Here is a 17,187-nt window from a genome sequence, read left to right as displayed (position 1 = left end):
TTTTACAACAGGTATATATATCAACTTGCAAGTAATGTTTCAATTAAAAATCTGCCAGTTTCATATTTAAACATACCAAAAAATGATTGTAGACTTCAAAGCATAAATGAAGTGGTCCTGTATTTCTGCGCCAATTTAATCTGAACACAGACACCAGAGCAAGGCAACCTAATGCGCACATGTAAATACACATAAAAAATGAGATTGCCTGCGTAGAAAGAGTTGCCTTTTAAGTAGTTCTAAAGACTATATGCGTGTCCCTTACCAAATCAAGTAGCTAACCCAAACCAAGTTGCAAACTCATTAGACCATTAAACTGAACAAAAGTGCATTTCATAAACTAAAATAAAATAAAAACGAATTTCTAGCTGAATTTATTTTCGCAGCAGAAGACAAACCAAGGGGGAAGAAGAATCACCAAAGCAGCAATGAAAAAAACAAACTGAAGCGGAGAGATATATCCATTATCTACCCCTATATTGCCTATCCAAAAAGTAGTAGAGCTATTACTATATTTGAACATCAATATAGTTTTACTTGCAAAAAATCATATCATAGTAAGATAGCTTTAAAAAGACTATAGAAATTGAGGTAGAAATAAGCATACCTAGTAAAAGTTTAAAACTATATACACTTGTTTGTTAGCTATGTTGAGTTAACTAATTTGTAGTTCCATATGAAGTCCTTGCAGTCACACATGGCCCTAAATGTTAATTGATTTTGCAATATTTTATAGTCATCATTCATACAGACTATTTAAATAAGAAAGAAATAAAATAACTATATTTCCTACCTGCAAAGGACAATACATCGTTGAAAATGAATGCAAATAGTTTATTAAAACAACAAATTGACAATTGAAAATGTACTCATAATATCTATAGTTTACTGCATATAGCAATAGAAAAGTAGTAAAATACAATACCTTGGAGAGTAATTTAGTTACTATAATTGAACTTGCAAAATGTCAGTAAGTTAATATGATAGAATTGAATTTATAGAAAAACATTATCATGTACATATTCATCTTTTGGATTAGGCCCGACAGTCGTATTGCACACACATGTCAAAATGAGAAAGGTAACAAACTCACAGGCATGATTCTACCAAAACAGTCAAAATGCTTCCTATCAATGATGTACCAAGTTCACTTCCATAAGTACGGTTTACTTTAATTGGACTATATGAGCCTTAATCAAGATATTACAAAAAATAATATGGATAACAAATAAAAATAATCATTCATTTTGATTCTTAAGAGCAATTATTCAAAAGCCATAAATTTTGTAGACAGGAAGCATTATGTCTAATTCTTAAATGCAGTGGTCAATACTTACGGTTCATTTTCATGATACTTATTCCAAAAATATAGTTTCCTTAGAAATTGAGAAACAAACTTTTTCTTCTTCAAAATGAACCAAAAAGTACTTACAGCCTAAATTAGCCAATTTCTTTCTTTTCGTTAGTTCACTGTCTTTAATTACTTGGACAAAAGATTAAAACAAACTTAAATGTGCACCTGCACTTGGAAGTTGAGAATAACATCTAAGTATATTTATAAAGTGCAATGACCGCTTTAGTTTTGAACACAAAAGGCACCTGCAATGCATAATTATGAGAAGGTTAGTTATCCTCATTCCTATACATTCTCAAGCCAAGACTTCTTGTTCATCTTCAATATCTAACATTAAATTAAATAATAATTAGTCAACATACATAAAAAAATATGTTATACTTCTTAGTTTTTAGAGTACAAATACGATAAAGAATACCTCCAGTTGCAACAAATGATAGAAATCCAACCCAAGGTTTCATGTGAATGCTACCCACCATTTGAAAATTGCAACCATTCCTACTATGTCAAATGTCTGGATAATACATGTCTAATGTCTATTAGGGTAGGCAAAACCATATTAATTTTTCCTTCGTTGATGCATCTCGTTCTGCATTTGCAATCAAAAAAGGTTCTATAGCTCCATTTCTTGCAAAAGGAAAGCTCTGATTTAGGATCTAATTTGATAGAACCATTGAGTAAGAAAATATATTACCTGACAGAAGAGGAATTTAAGATTTAATTGCCAAAGCAAGAAAAAGCACAAAAATAATTTCATGTCTACCAAATCAAGAAAATCCATTCCAAAATTCAGAGTCATCAAGTTTGTTGATTTGTATGATAACATAAAGGTATTCAAACAAATTTATATTGTTAGTCAAAAATCAAGAAACAACACATAAAAAGCTCCAATACACCGATTCATTCTAACCAAATATATAATGGAGTAACAAATTTAGAAAAAGTTACATGAACAACATCATCATAGATGTGGATTTAGGATCAATTCAAATTCAAACAAAGTTCTTAAATGACATAATTAAAAAGGGGGTTAAAAACAATTTCTTACATGTAAATACTTTGAGAACTCAATGAACATTATATTCGTAACCCACATAGACGATTTGGCTTCTCCATCGAACAATCACCATTCTGCCACCGTCTTCGATCCATCAGATTTTGCATTCAAAGAAATCAAGTCGTCACCTCGCCATTTGATTCTCAAATCAAAATCGAAGAAAGAGAAAGATGATTAAATGATTGAATCAGTAAAAATAAGGAAATTGAAAACCAATTGGGTTGGCCATGGTGAGGGAAGCACGATCATGGAGAGATAAAGGGAGAGACAACTCACCGTGGCAATAGAAAATGATGTTATCTATTTGTTGTGACGATACATGTAGTAGGAGAGATGCACGACAAACCAACACATGGGAGACCACCGTAGCTGCAAGATCGTGGAGAGAGAGAGAGAGAGAGAGAGAGAGAGAGAGAGAGAGAGAGAGAACTGACCGCAAGTTGGTGGTTCAGAACTGGTTATGGTGTTCTCCAATCCAGCAGCACTGCATGAGATTGAAATGGGAGTGTAGATAGAGGAAGAGCAAGAGATGGTAATTTGAGAGAGAGACCGGTGATGAACATGGGGGTGCCTTGGAAAGTGAAGAGAGAGAAGGGTGCCTTGGAAAGTGAAGAGAGAGAAAGAGGCTGAGATTTGATCAAGGAGTTAGATTTGATCAACGGCTGATATGATAACCTCCCCTAATTACAATGATCTAACGGTATGCATAAATTGGAGCCAAAAAAGTAGGGTTATGGGTTGGGAATTAGGGTAAGCATGTTTGCTAGGATTAGATATAAAAGATATCATTCACTTTTCTAGAACTCAACACCAAGCAAAACAAAACAATTTTTTTTTTGAGAAGAACAAAACAATTTCTTATTCCGCCCCAAAAGTTTTTTTTTTTTTGTGGCTGTCTTGTTTAGTTTTTTTTTTTTTCTTAACGCAAGCACACTCTAACATAAATCAAACCACAACACATACCTAAGCCAAGTTACATAGTAGACCCAATAAACTAACACTCACATGATCACACAAAATAATATCAAGAACAACCACACATAAATTACAAGAGAGATAAATTAATGCGTCAAGCCATACATACAAATACAAGTAATTTCCGATTACAATTTAAGAATATAAAAGAGTTGCAATGAAAACAACAAGCAATCAAACAATCATAAATCAGTTAAAAGACACACATCATACATGATCGTCCCACCCCAAAAATATTTGTCCGAGGACTATTGCTCTGATACCATAATGTAACGCCCCGGATTTTGGTCCAAGACATTACGCATAAATCATTTTCTTTTTCTGAAAAACACTACTATTTATTTATTTCATCAATAATGTATATTCTAGCAAAACCTATACAAAATTCTTTACATAATTTAATAAAAATTCTTAAACTAAAAGTCCTTCAAAATTACTTCTAAAATTACAATTTAATCAAAAACCCAATTTTTGTCCCGCGTACGCTTTCATCATATATCATCTTTGGTACCTACAACATTATATTAATGTAAGGGTCAATTTCCTTATTCAAATTGGTTCATACTCAAAGCACCAGAAACAATGTCATAAAATAGATAATATCAAAACTTATCAATCAAAAAGAATTAAGAAATTACATTCAAGTCATATGCTTCAAAGTAAGGTTCACACACATCTTATTTGCAATAAAATAGTTTTAAGTCAATAATCAGTCACATGTATACGACAGACTCAATGCAATTATGCGTAAGATGCATGCTCTTATAACTATATGATCCGGATATAACCCGCCACACAGGCACCACACAGAAATATAATTGCAATTCCCGCCACTAAGGCATCCATACAGAATATAATTGCAATTCCCGCCACTAAGGCACCACACAGATATATAATATTAACCCGCCACTAAGGCAAATATTAACGCATCATCAAACACACAACCAAAAGTCAATCATTTCACAATCTCACATAATTTTCATCTTTCTCTTTCCTTTAAATTCATTAAAAAAAAACTTAACACTTCTTTTCCAACACCACAAAAAAACATATATGCATAGCAGAATAAAATAAATGTCATTCTACATAACATTATCATACACACATCATATAAAATATAACTAAAAGTAAATAACTTTTATAAAAGATTAAATTTTACCATATAAATTCATATTTTAATTGTTTTTCTTTTTAACAGACAAGAATCTCTACCTCTAATTCATAACATCATCCTAGTACTTAGTATGGACGTATGGGGAAAAAGCCCTTACCTAAAGCGCTTTACTTTCTTATCATGACTTCAAATCCCAAATTCGCAGCGGCAATGCGATGCCGGATTCTATCACTTTTTGACCTTAATTGGACGATCAAACAATTGAAAATGAAGCACCGAGCATCATAAACCTACTTGTCAAAAATCAACAGGATTCGACAATGAACGAGGTACGGTTACAATTCTACGACGATATGTTAAGGGAACATGAAGATGGCATAAGAATCAAAGTTTCGTAAATTGAGAAAAAGAATAAAATAACTACTTACACGAAAATAACAAGAGGATGAACTGAATTGATTGCTCCACTTGGAAAATTTAGTATGCGAGCATGAACCAAGAATTGATAGAACAATGTGTTTAAAGGTTTAGAAAAATAAACCGAATAATAGTGTGGGAGGGAGAGATCAGCGAGAGTATTGAGAGGATGGAGATTATCAGGGAGTGATTCTTTCTTCAAGGAACAAGGAAGTTAAGAGGGTTTAATGGGATTATATGGCATCACATGTAAATTCAGGGCCGGACCCTGGGGAGTGCAAGAGGTTCTACAGAACCGAGCCTCCAAAAACGATGGGCCTCAAAAAAAATTATAATACCCACCGCCACTTAAATTAAAAAATTACATGTTACTTTTTTTTCTTCGGTACACGTATGAGTTTTTTCTAGACTCTAGTTCTACTTTCTGGACATAAATTTGATGCTATCAAACCACCATCAATTTGTATAATCACTTAATTCGTCAATTTGAAAGACTATTTCATTGAAAGAATCACAACAATTATTTCTTTTTCGCATAAACTATTTGTTTTCCCCTTTCCTACGACGTAGGAGTGACATTCCAAATGACACCGTTAGGTAAATTTCACCTCTCTTTCACTTAATTTTATTTTGTTTTGTTTCATGTTTAAAAGTTCTTCTGATTCTGACTTTTTAATGAAGCTTAGCTACAAAAAAAAATGCGTTTTTATTTTACTCGGGCCTATTTTAAAAATAGAACCGAGCCTCCTATTTCATAGGAACGGCCCTGCATGTAATTGAAGTAATGGGAATAGGACGTGTGAGCATTTCATGAAATTATGATAAGAGCACTCAATGGCTTTGCTGACTATTAATTGCCTAAAAAAAATCAGCAAAAATAAAGGGATAATATCTGCACAGATACACACGTGAAAACCAGGTTTAACTAGGTCTATTTTAATGTGTCGGCATAACTATAGGGTCGGCTGGACAAGGACCCGTGGTCCGATCCAACCCGCAAAAAACCGGAGAAAACAACCCGATATGGGCGGGTTATAGCGGGTTAGCGGGTCTACGGGTTATAAATGCGGGTATTTAAGGGTTCAAATGGGCGGGTGCGGGTAGAGGAATCTCAACCGCGGGTACCCGAACCCGCCCGTGAATACAAATAACTTATGGGAATTGATGATAATCAAATGCATTTAGGGAGTAATAACTGCTTTCATTTACGGTACAAGTTTTTTAGCAATATAATAATGACCTTTGTTTGACCAATTCAATACTATTTTATATCACATTTATTTTTATTTACTAGTATTTTACTTTGTAGTTATTTCCTTTTATGTTTCCCATTGAAACGTTACAACAAAACATCATCTCTCTCATGGCTTCTTCACCACCATGCTCCATCAATATCACTTTTCTTCGAACATTAACACCACGCTCTGTCAGTGTCCCTTATTTTTCTCTTGACTACCTCCCTCCTCTTTTCTCTTCTACATCTTCTTTTACTTCTCAAATCTTAGTTTTTATTTTCTTCTTGATGTTTTTGTTGGTTGATGAATGATGTAGATCTGAGGTGAGGCTACTGTTTTTTCAAATTTCTATTATGAATCTTCTCAACCCGTGTGAACCCACCCGATAAACCCGTGACCCGAAAGACCCGAACCCGTGCAAACCGAAGAAGAAAAATGGGCAGAAATGGGTTGCTACACTCAAACCGCGGGTTGGAATGGGTTGAAGGTTTGGACCCGAACCCGCCCAAACCCGCCCGATGCCCACCCTAAGGGACTATCTGATATGTGGGAGGTGGATCCCTTATTTTTAGGAAGGTATACTAAGGGTGTGTTTGTTTCAAGTTTACCAAATTTATTCTTCGGAATAATATTCCTTGGAACATAACGATGGGAATATTATTCCGAACTTTATTCCCACCCTTTTCTTTGGGAAAATTTTTCTATTCCCAAGAACGTTTTATACCTGGGAATAAAATTTAATAAACTTGTAACAAACATAGGCATGTGTATTCCTATCGTTTTATTCCCAGGAATCTACGAAGATAACTTGAAACAAACGCATCCTAATAAGTAGAATAAAATGAGTGGAAATAGGAATGGAGTAACTACCACAATAACCCACGTAATTAAAGAGGTGGACATACATAATCTTTCACTAATTTTACAAGGAATAACAAGAAGGTTGAATTGAGATTCAGGCTCAAGCCTAAAACGCATGGCTTCTAGTGCATAGAGATGATCCAGCAACTAAAATTAATAGCTATTATAATCACAACAAGTAGATAATTTGAATTACATAAACTATTATAATAATTTAACAAAAAGGAGGATTTACAATATTCTAAAATTCCTTACACATAAAATAAATTATTGAATAAATGATAAATCAAGAAAATCATTAAGAACTACATATATAAAATATCGGGATGTTACACATTTACTCTTCAAATGGAGAGGATATGAACTCCAATTAGGGTTAGGGATTGCTTGACCAGACAAGTTTTAGAAACAAAGATAAGTACTTATGCATAAATTATTTTCATAACAAAAAGATAAAAATAAGATCAAATAATTTTGATATGATTTACAAGTTGGATTCAAACACTATCTTGGAGACCGTTCAAAAATAAAACAAAAAATATAACTTACCAACAAATATTTAAAATTCATTTTCCTTAAAAAAAAAGTAAAATTAACAAAAAAATATAACTTACCAACAAATATTTAAAATTCATTTTCCTTCAAAAAAAAAAGTAAAATTCATTTTGTTGTGTTAAGCATGGTTTTTCATTTGATATGGTTCTCGACTGATTTGGTCATCTAGAGAGAAAAAAATACATGCACTTTTCAGTAAGGAGGGAAAATTAAAATTTAATATTTTTGTTTGTTGAAGACAAAACATGTCAACTTTGCTTTTAACTACTATATGTGGCGGTTCGATTCCCTTTTATGTTTGTGAGGAGTTTTGTAATATCAGTTTTTTGGCTTTTTTTGAGGTGATTTCTTTCCTGTTTTTATGTAAATGTTACTTTTTTTATTTGTTTCTCTCCGGCACTTTTTGTGCTAAGAAAATAAAATTGTTTGATTAATATAATTTTATTTTAGTTTCTAAAAAAAGAACAAAATCGCAAATGTTTTATGTCCGTAAATACATTCAAATAAATCAACAACGAGAAGCTTAATTAAGCACTATATTTTTTCTTTTCTCATGTCTCGAATTAAGGAAAAAAAAAACTTATGATCGTTTGTCCAAATCATTAGCCATATGTTTTTAAACTATTTTTTTTGTCAAGTAACTTAGTGACTAGAATTCACCTTTTTCAAGGTGAAAATAAGTGGGGTGTTCGGGGTTCGAACCCCGGCCCCTACATATAATAATGCATGTCCCTTCCAACTGAGCTATGCTCACGGGGACGATTTTAAACTAATTATTATGTGGATTGTTTTACTACTTAATCCTATATTTTATATAGCGGCAGCAAATAAAATATTCAATGGAGCCATACCGGAAGATGATCATTTTCTATGTCATTGTAGAGTTAAATCCATAATTTAAGATTCCGTTTCGGTTATTATTATTATTATTATTATTATTATTATTATTATTATTATTATTATTATTATTATTATTATTATTATTATTATTATTATTATTGTTGTTGTTGTTGTTGTTCTTGTTGCCCTTAAGGCACATGTTAAGAAATCCCAAAAAAAGAAATATTCTCTTAAACTTTGTGCATTCAACTCATTAAAACATTAAAAATTAAATTTAATGCATGCATTTCAATATACTATTTTTACATTTGGCTTCTAAACTTGTACCGTAAGGGCTCAAGTTAACATTTCCCTTATTATTATTATTATTATTATTATTATTATTATTATTATTATTATTATTATTATTATTATTATTATTATTATTATTATTATTCTTTTTTTTTGAAGAGACTAAAATGAAATTATATTAACACATTACAAAGGTCTTCCTAGCACAAGGAGTGCAAAGGAAGAAACACCCGAGTTCAAACAAGAGACAGAATAATATTTACAAGGCTACCGCGTAACCACCAAAAAGCCAACAACTAAAAAAAAAAAATAAACCATTAGCCAATGCCTAAAACAGCGAACTGATTAGTCAGAGACCACGTTTCCCCTTCAACCACGTGATTAGTGAACAGAATAATTGAGAGGAAGGTTGGCATGTTTCCCCTTCAACCACGTGAAAGTCAGAGACTTAATCTTGTCCACCACCTGTGTAATAGAGCAAATTTTATTGTTGAAAATTCTATTGTTTCTTTCTCTCCAAATTTCCCACGTTGTTGCAAACCAAATAACCTGTAACAAAGAACGCTTTGTTTTGGCCACACCACCCAAAAACCCAAACTGATAAAAGTGAGTAGTAGCATCATGAGGCAAAACCGCAGCCATGCCAAGCCACCTAAGAATATAAAACCAAGCAGCACCAAAAATAGTACAATGTAATAATAAGTGAGCAGATGTTTCCACCTCCCCACACCCTCCGACACATAGCTGAGCATCAACACCAATCACATGACGATGAAAGAGATTATTTTTTGGTAGGAAGCCTGTCACGAAACAAGCGCCAGGCAAATAGAATCACCTTCAACGGAACATCCTTATGCCAAAGAGAATGGACAAGCACCTCAGGAGCAACAGGAACATTAGCAGTTAAATAGTTGTAAGCACTTCGAACAGTGTACGCGGAAGAAGCATCCAACCGCCACACCCTCCTGTCAACCCTGTCAATCTGCAAATTAACCGTAAGAAGTAAAATCCTAAGTTCCCCTAGCATTTGAAGGTGAGAAAAACACAAGAAGGGGGGTTGAATTGTGTTTTAAAAAAAAAATTCTTCGTTTCTCCTAAACAACTGAACACACTGATCAAAAGCTAAGTGAGACAGCTTCTGAAGTGATGATCAGAATCTAAATGCAGCGGAATAAAACAGAGAGAGAGAAGAAGAACGACACAAAGCAATTATACTGGTTCCTTCCACAATCCGGAAGTAGTCCAGTCCCCCTTGCACTTCCAAGGAGATTTCACTAAGAGTAATATCTGATTACAATTGCTCAAGCACACAAGCAAGAGACTTCCTTTGCTCAAGCACACAAGCTAGAGACTTCCTTTGCTCAAGAACACAATCAAGAGACTTCCTAACTAAACAAAATTACACAGAAAATTGTTTGAGGTTGAACACTTGATATACAATCAGAGGTGCTCACAATACAAATCAGATACAGACTCAATGGACTTAAGAATTTCTAAGATATGACTTTGAGACACAGAAATTCTAAGTGAATGCAGAACAATTTCAGCAGAGGTTTGGCACTTGTAAAAATGTTGTGAGTCTTTCGTTCAGCGTTCTTGCATTACCAAATCTCTAGGTCTTCACTCCTTTATATAGAGGTGTGAAAGAGACGTTGTGAAATTGCCAGCACACCAAAGAGTCGTTGTTGAAGCTTGATCTTTCACCAATGATCTTTTGCCTGATTTGGTTGTTGTCCTATGAAGAACCAATTTGAAATCCATTCCTTATCCAAAGGAACATATATGCAGGCGAAACCGTATTCTGGAGCTGTTTTCTTGTCTTGTAGCGTGGACACAAAACAGAGTAGTGGAGAAGGTGGTTGTACAGTTCGTACAATAGTACAATGTCAACGCTTTCGTCCAAATTGCAAGCACATGCCTTCAAACACCTTTGAAATGACCGTTGCAATGTTCCACTAATTTTCTGCTATGTTTTCGAATCCAACAGACAGCTTTTGCAATGTAGATTCTTCAATCTTTGAATCTTTTGCAAATCCAGTTGATCTTCAGCTTCTGGTGAAATGACTTCTGATGAGGCAGCTTCTGATGATGCAGCTTCTGCAGCTTCTGATGGTGCAGCTTCTTCAGCTTCTGATGATACAGCTTCTGATAATGTGGCTTCTGGACCTCTTGTCTTCAGGAGCACTATTCTTCAGGAGCAGCTTGACTTCAGGAGCGCTTTTACTTTCAGGAGCGTATTGCCTTCAGAATCATCTAAGCTTCATTTTCTTTTGCTCTTTATTTGATCATTCAGAACCAATTAATGATGTAACTTTTTAACTGTGGTCCTGTACACTTGAACAAATATTAGCTAGTCCAATTTACAATTTTTAATACCTTGTTATCATCAAAACTCTTTAAGGTTCATTGTTAAACACATTTTGTTCCAACAATCTCCCCCTTTTTGATGATGACAAACAATAGTATTTAAAATTGATCAATTGTTGTTAATCTAATTAACAAGTTGACCTTGGGGTTCTGAGGTTTGTAAGCTCAGAGTCTGAGGTTTGTAAGCTCTAACTCCCCCTGAGTCTGATAGTTTTTAAGGTGAGGTTTGTAAGCTCCCCCTAAGTTCTATCCAGGTTAATTAAATTCATTTTTCGCACAATAATATCAGAGCTAAAAAAAATTGAAAGAATTGACTTATAGATAAGAAGAATGGTTCAATTAATTTTTATTTGAAATTTGATACTTCCCCTTTTTTTGATACACCAAATAAAAAAAAGGATAGAAATTTTCAAAATTTTCAAACATTAATTAATGGGGCTCAGAGCCTTTAAATACTATCACATATACTCCCCCTTTTGTCATTAGCAAAAAGACATAAACAAAAAGAAGAGATGAGAAAAACATAAGATTAAAGGTTCAGAGCATAGTTCAAATTATTTTAAAGCATTTTAACCATCTTCAAAGATTAAATAAACAAGCATAGCAAATAATAACACACAAGGTATAAACACAAGGTATAAACAGTTAAAGATTTTCAGAAGCAGGAAGAATTCAGAAGCATCTATTATCAGAAGCGAAAGAAATCAGAAGCAGAAATGAACATAGAATATCAAAAGCCTAAAAAGACAGAAAAATAAGCTAAAAGTGTGCAACTATGGGTTTGGCTTATTTCTCTAAAATCTTCTTCAGAAGCTCTTGAACATCAGCATACTTCTTGTCCATATCTTTTCTGTAGTTGTCTTCTCTGATCTTGGCTTCTTGCATGTCAGCTTCCAACTTTGATATCTTCAGCTTCTGCTCTAGTAGCTCTGTTTCCAGCCTTTCATTTTCTTCTTTGAGCACCTTGTTCTCCTGAGCTAGAGCCAGGTTAGGTGCATCAAACTTTTCCAGGATCTCAGAAGGAATGATCAGATGCAGCTCCTTAGGCAGGAATTCATCAGGTTCTCTGCCTCTGATACTGAGTGGATTCTTCACCCAAGTACCAAGAACTTCAACATCTCCAGCATTATCTTCAATTCCATTCAACCAATCTTCCAGCTTCTGCTTGGCTTGCTCTTGAGCCTCAATGCAGGAATCATGCAGCGCTGAAATCAGGTTGATGACCCTTTCCTTGATCCTTCTCCATTGCTTCTGATAGCTTATTGTATGACCCAGATCATTTCTACTTGCTATCAGTCTGAGAACTTCAGAAGCAATATCTTCCCACACATCTTTTAGTACTTGAGAATCCAGGTAAATGGTGGGAGTTGAAGGTTGTTTAGAGGGTTTTGGAGGGGCTAGGGGAACAATTGGTAGGTTTGATGAAGATTGGTCATTTGTAGTTGATGATTGGCTAGTTGATGGTTGGTCAGGAGTGGGGTCAACTGCCATATCAGAGGCATGATCATTTTGATCATCCTCAGAATCTGTGTCCATATCACATACACCAGTATGATGGGTGATCTTGATAACTTGTACTGGTGAAGGAGTTATGGAAGCAGAGGTTAGCTCAGGAACAATGTGTTCAGGAGCGGCAGTTTCAGGTTCAGGTTCAGGAGTGAGTTTAGTAACTGGTTGTTCACGAACAGAATGTTCAGGAACGGTCTTTTGAGGAGTTGGTTGTTCAGGAACAGATGGTTCAAGAACAGTTGGGGGTGATGAAGTTGTAGGGGGTGAAGATTGAGGGGGTGAAAAGGCTTTATCTGGTGAAGGTTTTTGTTGTGGGGGGTCTTCTGAAACAACTTTATCAGAAGCAGCTGCTTCTGGAGTTGTCTCAGAGGCTTTCTCTGAGGTTGTGGTAAAGCCAGATTGGGGTAGTTCACCTAGATAATGACTTTCTAGGTGATCTAAAAGAGATGTGTCTTCAGAAGGAATAGAGGATGTGGTACAAGATGTGTGAGAAACTAGAGGTACCTTAGATAACATTTCTGAGTTATCTACTGCTTCTGAAGTTCCAAGATTCTGAACTTGCTTTACATTTTCAGCATCAGCTTCATCCACAATTAGTATTCTTTCTCCTTCCTGTTCTTTTTCAAGTTCTTTCATGGCTTTCAGTTCTTGCCTATTTGCCAAATAGTCATCAGAAAGTTCCTTAGCCATTCTCTTCATGGCTGGAGTCATTTCAACCATGGAACTTTTCTTGTCAACAGGAGCCTTCTTCCTTTTCAGCTTTGGCTCAGCCTCTTCTTCTTCTATTTCTTCAAGAGCTTCCTCCAACCTTTCTTTATGAAAAACGGTTTCAGCTTTCCCTCTCTTTCTCTTAGCAACCTTCTGTTGCTTGCCCTTATCAGTAGTTGCTTCTGATGCAGTAGCACTCTTAACCTTCTTCACTTTAGCAGGCACAACTTCCTCCTGAGTGCTTGTAACTCCCTCCAAGACATACTCAGCTACTGATTTAGCCAAGATTTTAGAATTGCTTTCCTCAAAGATTGAAGGAAAGTCTCTGCTAATTCTAGTTTCTTCTGTGGTTAACTCCATCCACTTTTCATTCTCAGGAGCTTTCTTGATAAACTTCATAGAGTGTAAGCTCCTACTACTAATAGTCCTTTCAGCAGTAGACACTTCAAAACATTTGTCAGAAGCACTCCTTGTATTTCTCAAAAAGTCCAGCACTCTTCCTTGATGAAAGATCTCAGACAATAATCTTCCATAAGGCACTTGTTTTCTTCCTTTAATAGTGCCTTCATTTATAGCCCAGCATAGATGATCCATTACATATCTTGGGAAGTTTATCTTTTCCAGATTGGTTATGAAGTAAATTGCTAGCTTCTGTTGGTTGTTGGGTTGATCAGACCCACCTGCTCTTTGAAAGAAGCAATCGTTACTGAATTTCACCAACATTCTGTTGTGAATCTCCATTTCAGAAGGCTTAGCATCTTTGTTACCACCCAGAAGAGTGTTGTAGTAGCTTTGCAGTAGGACGTCATCCTTCTTAACTATTTCTTGAAACCTTCCTTCTGCATTCATTCTACAAGCTTTAGCTATAACGCCCTCAGTGATGGTTATAGGAATGCCCATCACTTCAGACCTTATTTCTAAGCTATCAAATGATGTAGGATTCATATCCATGGTCATTTTCCCTTTCTTTGACCCAGCTTGTTTGCTTACAACTTTTGCAGACTTTTCATTGTACACTTCAGCTTTTAACCAAAAGTCCTTGACCAAGTTCACATAAGTTGGCCCATTTAGCATCTTGAAATACTCAGACAGCTTCTGAGTTTCTATCAATCCTTCCATGTTCACTTTGTACTTCTTAAGTGAAGCGAAATCCACCGGTGATTCTACTTGAACTGTTAAAGATTTCCATGGAATATCCATAGTCTTCTCTTTGTAGACTGACCCAGATCCTGATGCGCCTTGCTTGCTTGATGTAGATTCTGAAACTTTTGAGCTAGAAGATGCCATTTGATGATGATTGAAGAAGATTTAGAGAATTTAGGGTTCTAAGGTTTTTGCGCTTACTTCGCAAGAGGTTTGAGAGCAAAATGTGTTTGTTGTGAGTGAGTAGTGTGTGAATTGACAAAGTGTTAAAAGTAAAACGATTGCAATTCAAAAGAGACAAACAAACATAACATTAATGACAAAATTGGGGGCGCGTGAAAAGTACTTTCAAAGCTATTAAATCATCATTGCCCTTTTAGTTATACACCAACACATACAGGCCACGTAAGAAGTTCACAGAGTAATTACCAAGTTAGTGGGCCAGAAGTTACTTTTAAAAAGTAACTCCCAACGTTTCCACTAATTCAACTATTCGAAAGCAATAAATCCAGCTTCTGGACTTCAGATGCTGACGTCATCATCAGAAGCGAGTTTTCCTCAGAACCTCAATAAAGAGCTTCTGATGGACTACTGCTTCTGAACTAACTTCAGAACCTAAAATCCTATTCAGGAGCAAGCAAACATCTAATCAGACACGTAGTGCATGTTCAAATTTTTCTTTATAAAATCAAATCTTTCAACAGTTAAACGCTTAGTAAATATATCAGCCCATTGATTTTCAGTATCAATGAATTGTATATCTAAAATTCCTTTTTGAACATAATCTCTGATAAAATGGTGTTTGATCTCAATGTGCTTAGCTCTTGAATGCAAAATTGGATTTTTAGACAAATAAATAGCAGCAGTATTATCACAATAAATGGGAATACTGTTAGCAATTATCTGATAGTCTTCCAACTGATGTTTCATCCAAAGTAGTTGTGTACAACAACTTGCAGCTGAAATGTATTCTGCTTCTGCTGTAGACATAGCAATAGTTGTTTGTCTTTTGCTAGCCCAGGATATAAGATTATCACCCAGAAATTGACAATTGCCACTTGTTGACTTTCTTTCAATCCTATCACCAGCATAATCAGCGTCACAGAATCCAATTATCTTATAATCTAAGGATTTCCTATAAAGGAGTCCAAGATTAGTTGTTCCTTTCAAATACCTGAAGATTCTCTTGACAGCAGTCATATGAGATTCTCTAGGATCTGATTGGAATCTTGCACACAAGCATACACTGAATAAAATATCTAGCCTAGATGCAGTGAGGTATAACAAAGAACCAATCATACCTCTATACAGCTTCTGATCTACTTTAGCTCCTTCATCTTCTTTGCTTAAGGTGCACGTAGGGTGCATTGGAGTGTTCATCACTTTACAATCTTCAAGTTTGAACTTCTTCAGAAGCTCCTTTGTGTACTTTGATTGATGAACATAGACTCCATCTTTGCATTGATTGATTTGAATGCCAAGGAAGAACTTCAGCTCTCCCATCATGCTCATTTCAAATTCATCCTGCATTAACTCAGAAAATTCCTTGCAAAGAGATGCATTAGTAGAACCAAATATTATATCATCAACATATATTTGCACAACAAGAATATCTTTCCCAAGGGTCCTTCTGAAGAGTGTAGTATCAACCTGTCCTCTTTTAAAATCATTCTTGATTAAGAAATTACTTAGTCTATCATACCAAGCTCTGGGAGCTTGTTTCAAGCCATATAGTGATTTCTTCAGTTTAAAAACATGGTCAGGATATTTAATATCCTCAAATCGGGGAGGTTGCTTGACATACACTTCTTCTTCTATGACACCATTTAGAAATGCACTCTTGACATCCATTTGATATAATATTATGCCATGATTAACTGCATAGGAAAGAAGTAACCTGATTGCTTCCAATCTTGCAACTGGAGCAAACGTTTCAGTGTAATCAATGCCTTCTTGTTGACTATACCCTTGTGCAACAAGCCTGGCTTTGTTTCTTGTTACTTCACCTTGCTCATTCAGCTTGTTTCTGAATACCCATTTTGTTCCAATAATGTTCTTGTGTTGAGGTTTGGGTACCAGATCCCACACATCATTTCTTTGAAATTGATTCAACTCTTCTTGCATAGCTAGGATCCATCCATCATCTGAAAGTGCTTCATCAACTGTTGTAGGTTCAATCATTGAGATTAGTCCAATCATTGACTCTACTTGTCTGAAATGTGATCTTGTTCTTCTTGGACTATCTTTGTTTCCAATGATTAGCTCCTCAGGATGTGAAGACTTGTGTTTGAATGTGTTTCTGGGAGGATCTGCTTGATGTGAGCCATCTTGTGCTTCATCAGAAGCAGCTTCATCTTGCGCTTCTGATGTGGGTTCAGCTTCTGGACTATCTTCAGACTCAGCTATCTGATCAGGTTCTGGAGTAGCTTCAGGAACCTGTATCTCTGCAAAACTTTCATCTTGCTTTGAAGTTTTATCTTCAAGCTCCTTGTCATCAAATTTAACGTGCATAGATTCTTCAACACAGAGTGTTTCTGAATTATACACTCTGTATGCCTTTGACCTTTCAGAGTAACCTAAAAAGATTCCTCTTTGGGCCTTGGCATCAAATTTCTTTAGGTAGAGCTTGTTGTTCAGAATGTAACATGTACATCCAAATTGATGAAAGTAAGAGATATTGGGTTTTCTTCCTTTAAAGAGTTCATATGCTGTTTTCTCCAAAATAGGTCTGATATAGATCCTGTTTTGAACATAGCATGCT

The 17,187-nt window shown here is 35.2% G+C and overlaps 2 long non-coding RNA genes across 2 annotated transcripts; both read right to left on the bottom strand.

Annotated features, from left to right (window-relative positions):
• Positions 1 to 80: 80 nt before the first annotated feature.
• Positions 81 to 2,986, bottom strand: LOC146909680 (uncharacterized). The gene is made up of 4 exons (XR_015019886.1): positions 2,403 to 2,986; positions 1,773 to 2,048; positions 1,520 to 1,599; positions 81 to 168 (listed from the first exon to the last, which is right to left on the bottom strand). It is a non-coding gene; the product is annotated as an uncharacterized LOC146909680 (long non-coding RNA).
• A 711-nt stretch (positions 2,987 to 3,697) lies between these two features.
• LOC146909679 (uncharacterized) lies at positions 3,698 to 5,160 on the bottom strand. Its single transcript, XR_015018491.1, has 3 exons — positions 4,929 to 5,160; positions 4,658 to 4,790; positions 3,698 to 3,897 (listed from the first exon to the last, which is right to left on the bottom strand). It is a non-coding gene; the product is annotated as an uncharacterized LOC146909679 (long non-coding RNA).
• Between the last annotated feature and the right edge of the window lie 12,027 nt (positions 5,161 to 17,187).

The sequence above is a fragment of the Medicago sativa genome, chromosome 7 (genome assembly GCF_051527215.1).
Source record: "Medicago sativa cultivar Bolivia chromosome 7, Bolivia_mono, whole genome shotgun sequence".
Lineage (NCBI taxonomy): Eukaryota > Viridiplantae > Streptophyta > Magnoliopsida > Fabales > Fabaceae > Medicago > Medicago sativa.
The sequence above is the reverse complement of the archived record's forward strand: the minus strand, read 5'-3'. Positions and strand labels throughout refer to the sequence as shown.